Source organism: Ursus arctos, unplaced genomic scaffold (genome assembly GCF_023065955.2).
Source record: "Ursus arctos isolate Adak ecotype North America unplaced genomic scaffold, UrsArc2.0 scaffold_16, whole genome shotgun sequence".
Classification (NCBI taxonomy): Eukaryota; Metazoa; Chordata; class Mammalia; order Carnivora; family Ursidae; genus Ursus; species Ursus arctos.
Window position 1 is genome coordinate 37,017,055 of NW_026622830.1, and position 6,000 is coordinate 37,023,054.

Genomic DNA, 6,000 nt, shown 5'->3' on the forward strand with positions numbered 1-6,000 from the left:
TTTAATTTATTTATTCGACAGAGATAGAGACAGCCAGCGAGAGAGGGAACACAAGCAGGAAGAGTGGGAGAGGAAGAAGCAGGCTCCCAGCGGAGGAGCCTGATGTGGGGCTCGATCCCAGAACGCCGGGATCACGCCCTGAGCCGAAGGCAGATGCTTAACCGCTGTGCCACCCAGGCACCCCTGTAGAATATTATTCTAATATAGTAACTGGCAGGCACATTCTCCTCCTCACCCCTCAGCCTAGCTGTTCAGCTGCCCTATTCTCATTGAGCCAGGAGGAGGAAGTTACAGAACAGTACAGAGAGGAAGAAAAATAACCTGCTCTGGACTCTTGTGTTCCAAAAGGGAAGATCCTGGGGAGCACAAAAGATTCACATGAGTGGCAGCAGCAGGTCTGAGAAAAGAGGGATGTCCTGGGGGACTAGAAAAGAGATGCTTCCAAGTTGGGAAGAGGGAAATCAGAAGAGAAGTCCTGAGAGTAGAGACACAAGTCAAAGGCAGTGGGAGGGGCTTGCCCTGCTCCCCAGGCAGTGCTCCTTAGAAGAGGGAAGAACCTGGAGAGAGAATAGCTACAGAGGGAATCTCGGTGGATAGGACCACAGGCAAACTTGTAGGGATCCCTGATTTCTAACCTGGCAAGGAAAGAGGAGTTGGGCTCCTGTGCCTTCCCACATGGCACAGAGGAAGCACAGAGAAATCCACTCAAGCTGAAGGGGGCAGAAGTGTAGACTGAGGTGTTCTGTAGCATACGTCAATGACCAAAGTTACTGTTATGCTTCAAGCCTTCTGTCTCCAGAATAATCTGTGTTTGTGAACGTCCCCCATAGCTAGACTGATGGACTAGTATTATCTCAAGCACCTGATGGAATGGGAGTGGGTCCTCAAGATTAAATTCTCAGAAGAGTTTTTTTGTTTTGTTTTGTTTTGTTTTGTTTTGTTTTGTTTTGTTTTGCATAGCTGAGCCGTGGGCTGTGATTTATGTGTGCTATGTTTTAGATTGCTCTACTTAGAAAGATTCAGCCCTCTGGCAGGTCCAGTGCTCATCATCAGCTAGGATCCATAACACTGAACCTCTTCTTGTCAATATCAGAAAGGCTCAGCCACAAGCCCCTTGGAAGCTTAGAAAATTTTTCCATCGCAAGGTAGTAGGTTTTACCTCCAGTGTCAGACCACCCCAGGATGGGTTTATCCTTTAAGTGTATGGAATGAGGTGGGCTTTTTAAGCTATACTGTGCACAGCAGGGGTTCAAAGTAACTCAGTCACACTTAGGAGTCCAAATGAACCGCCTAGCAAATTGAGAGACAGGCTACGTAAATGTCTCTCGCTGATCCTTTGCACGTAAGAAACTTAGAAATAGATTTTAAACAACAAGGCTAAAAGCACTTTATGAATATTTTTTGACCACCTCTGCTTTTTACCTACATGGTTTCCACGGTGATGTGGCTAAAATTATATTCCCACGAACACAGGAAAGGTTACCCTGGGTCAAGCTATCGTCCATCTGTGGCTGAGGTGGCTTAATGATTGTCACAGATAGATGGCATTTCCTAGTATCCCTTGAAGATAAGGGTGGCCAAGGGACTGACTTGCAGCAATGGAAATAGGAAGAAGTGGTATGTTCCACTTCCACACCTGGACCATAAAATTCTCCCTCAGGCACTGCTCTATGACTTTTCTCCTTTGGTCAGGGAAAGGTGATGACCATAGCAGCTTTGGAACGCATGGTCTGAGATGACAGAGCCTGAGTTATTTCAGGGTAGACATCACACTGGAACTGGGTAATGTAATCTTTGCCAATGTCTGCCTCCCCTCCTGGTTTCTTGGGTGGAAGTTCTAAGAGGATCAGGATGACTTGGAGTTGCAGTCCCTCCTACTGAACTTTCTTGATGGGTGATCTTACATCCATTAAATTTACAGCTTGTCGTTTTGAACCTTTCTTCTTAGCTCCATAAATGTCATTACATCATCACTAACAATATTCATGGATTAAGGAGGAAGAGAGACTCTAAACTTTTGTACAATGTGCTTTCCGATGTTCTCTCATACAATGTTTATGATAGCCCTAGGAGACTGTTACTATCTTTTATAGATGGAAATAAATAAGCTTCAGAAAAACTAATTTGCCTAATCCCAGCAGAGCCAGTTATTCATACCACCCAGCCTGCATGAGACACATATTATTGAAACAAAAGTTGAGGCTGTTTCATTTGACAGAGAACATCCAGGCCACCACCTTTTTACAAGCCAACTGGGGGTTTTTTCCCCTCCTTTACTTGCAGGCGAATTAAAACTATGTGGCACATTTCCTGTAGCAAGTAAAGTATGAAGCATCAGGACATGTCTGTGCCAGGGGCATGGAGAAGAATATGTTTTAACCATGACATAAATACCTACCTGTACATGACTCATACAGGAATGGGACGAGCTATACTCACACACACACACACACACACACACACACACACACACACACACACAAAAGGAAAGAAACTATTTTGAAGTCAGAATGCTCTTGGCTTCATTCTTATCACATACTTGTGGTTTGGCACCAGCAACAAGAGCCTGGAGCCAAGCAGGCACACTCCCTTGATGTTAGACGACTATGTAATATTACTGAGTCTCCGAGACTGAAGCTCTGCCCTTCCTTTTCCTGGACAAGTGTCCCTTGGGCAAGTAGATAAATGGCCTCTCTGGTCAGCAACATGTACTAGCTTAATCAATCCACATACTAACTCGGTCAATCCAACAGTCCACAGACCCCATTGAGTGCCTGCCTCTGCCTGACACAAGAAGGAATGCGTTAGGAGCATGTAGTAAATAGAGTTTTTCCTCTTCAGCCACAAGTGATTTAATTCCCCCCAAATCTTCTTGATAGGAAAATTCCCCATTAAACAGCTTGGAACCTTGAAGTTCAAACAAGCTTAAGGTTTGATAAAATTCATTCAGTTGTACCCTTAGGATTTGTGCGTTTCACTACATGTAAATTCTACCTTAAAAACAACAACAAGCCACCATGAGATAAGACTACACACTAGAATATAAGACTTTTTAAAAGACTGACCATACCAATCATTGGTAAGGATGTGGAGCAACTGGAATGTTCACGGTACGAACACTTGGAAAATTGTTTGTCAGTATCGCCCAAAGCTGAACACATGTACACTTTATGTCCCAGTGATTGCATTCCTAGGTACATACTCAAAATTGATGCATATATATGATTACTAAGAGATATATATGTATATATATATGGGGAGAGAAAATTCATGGTAGTAATAATATTAATAGCTAAAAACTAGAAACAACTCAATGTCTACAATAGAATGGATAAATGATGGTATGTTTATAAAATGTAATACTACATACCGGTCAGGGTGAACAAGTTGCTGCTACATGGAAAAGTATAACATGGAAAACTCTCTTAAAGGCAATAATTGAATGAAAGAAGCCACACATAAAAGAATAATATATATATATATATATATATATATACACACACACACACACACACACACACATATATACTGTATAATTCTGTTTATTTAAGATTAAGAGTCAGAACTGATCTATGGTGGTAAAAATCAATATGGTGTGTTCTTTTGGGGAGAAGAGAGTAATTCGGGGCAGGACATAAGAAGATTCTATAGGCTAGACTGTCCTATTTCTCCATCTGGGTGATGATTCCTAGATGGAATCATCACTTTTTGAAAGTGACCACTCATTTTCTGATGATTCCTAGATGGAATCATCACTTTTTTTACTTTTTGAAAATCCATTGAGTCATACACATAGTGTATTACTTTTGTCTAAGTAATTAGACTTCAATCAAAAATTGCTATAAAGGGGCGCCTGGGTGGTTCAGTCCATTAAGCATTTGCCCTCAGCTCAGGTCATGATCCTGGAGTCCCAGGATGGAGCCCCCCATTGGGCTCCCTGCTCAGCGGGGAATCTGCTTCTCCTGCCCCTCACCCTGCTCTCTCACTCTCGCTCTTCCTCTCTCAAATAAATAAATAACATCTTTTTAAAAAATTGCTATAAAAAGGTTTGGGATATTCTACTTGAGGAATAAGCCCATGAAAGCCTTTACAAAAACACATCTACTATATTCCTTTTTTAAGAAGAGTAATAAACTAAATTAAGTGACCCTCTGTGACTCTTCATGTATTTTAAATTATCAGTAATAGGCAGGCAGGATAATGGCTTTCCAAAGATGACCATACCCTAGTCAGTGGAAACTGTGAATATATGACCCTACATGGCAAAAGGGATTTTGCAGATGTGCTTGAGGTTATTCTGAGATTATTTTGGATAATCCAGACAATCTAATCATATTGATGTGGTTTTGGGATATCCGTGAAGTGAGGTCTGGAGCCGGCAACCAAGAAAGAATTCTTGAGGTGTCTTTGGTGCAAAATGGTGGTTTATTAAAGAATGGGAGCAGGACCCATGGGCAGAGAGCAACCCTGCTGTCCTGGGGCTGTGAGGGGTAGCTAATTATAGAGAATGGGGTTGGAGGAGGTAAGGAAGCAGGGAGATTGAGAAAGCACTTTCACATGTTAAAGAAGACTCACAGGATACGGGAGGCCTTGCCATTGTCAAGTTAAGATTGTTTTTCCCTCTAGCAAGGAATTAGCATTGAGATAGTTGGGAACTTCTGAGGAACATTATACTCTGCCGGCTTCAAGCATCTGTCAATGGGCTGCAGATTATAAGGACATTGAGTTGCATCTACGTTTCCTTCTGGAAGCTAGGTTATTGATAGAAGTGCTTTGCTTTTGTAGATCAGATCGCTAAGACATTTGTAAACTGAGGAAGACTCATGCCTGGCAGGATTGTGATCTCTATAAGTTAACTATTTGTTTTTCCTTTCCTTAGCTTCAGGGCAGCCGGGAGGGCCTGAGGAACGTCACATATATCCCATGGGGGGTGTGTGTGTGTGTGTGTGTCAGCTCTGCTTTGTCCTCAGCTTGCCTTCTGTTCCCTCATCAATGTGATTTCTGGAAAGCAGACAACCTTTCCCAGGTGTGGTCAGCACTGATGTGCAACCAAAGAAAGGTGAGAGAGCTGCAAAATTGCTGGCTTTGAAGATGGAGGAAGGGGGCCATAAGCCATGGAATGGAGGTGGCCTCAAGAAGGTAGAAAAGCCAAGGAAACAACTTCTCCCCTAAAGCCTCCAGGAAAGAATGCAAGGTGCTCATACCTTGATTTTAGCCCAGTAGGACCCATGTCAGGCTCTTGACTTACAGAACTGTAGGGTGATGAATTTGTGTTGTTACAGCCAAGTTTAGGAAAATTTGTTACCACAGCACTAGAAAACTAGTAGAGATAATGAGCATACAATTTCCATTTATCTTCCCTGGTTAGCTAGATACAGAAGAATTTTTCCCCCATCAAAGCTTTAGATAAAGGATAGATTAGTTTTACTTTTTATGCAAATATAACACATTTTCTGAGCCCTTTACTCATTGAAATGTTTAGTGCTTTTATGATGCTGTAACTCAAATTCATGACTTTCCTTCTCCGACTAGGATTGGAGAGACTCTCTTTATATATGTCCCACAAACCTTTCCTATGGGAGACAGAAGAGTGCAGCTTTTCTGCTTCTCTTCCAAGTTTATTGAGGTTTAACTCAATAACCACATTAAGTTTGTCCATATGCTGTCTCTCTTAATCTTCAGGACAATCCAATATTGATCATTCAAAAGATACAATTGGATCTCTGATCAACAGATTGGTGGACTAACTGGGGCTCATTTGTCCTTGTTTAAGTTCCCCAAACAGGCTCTGAGACAAGGATTTGGGTGCAAGCATTTATCTGGAGGGTGCTTCCAGAAAGCCTGGATAAGTAGAACTATGAAGGGAGGGAAGCTAGTACTAAGTGTTTTCTTGAGAAGCTTACTGCCGAAGGTAATAGGGACACAGTACCACTGGGGCGACTCGAGAGACTATGGACACACCTCAGAATTGTTCCGTAGAGAAGAACAACACAGGCATTT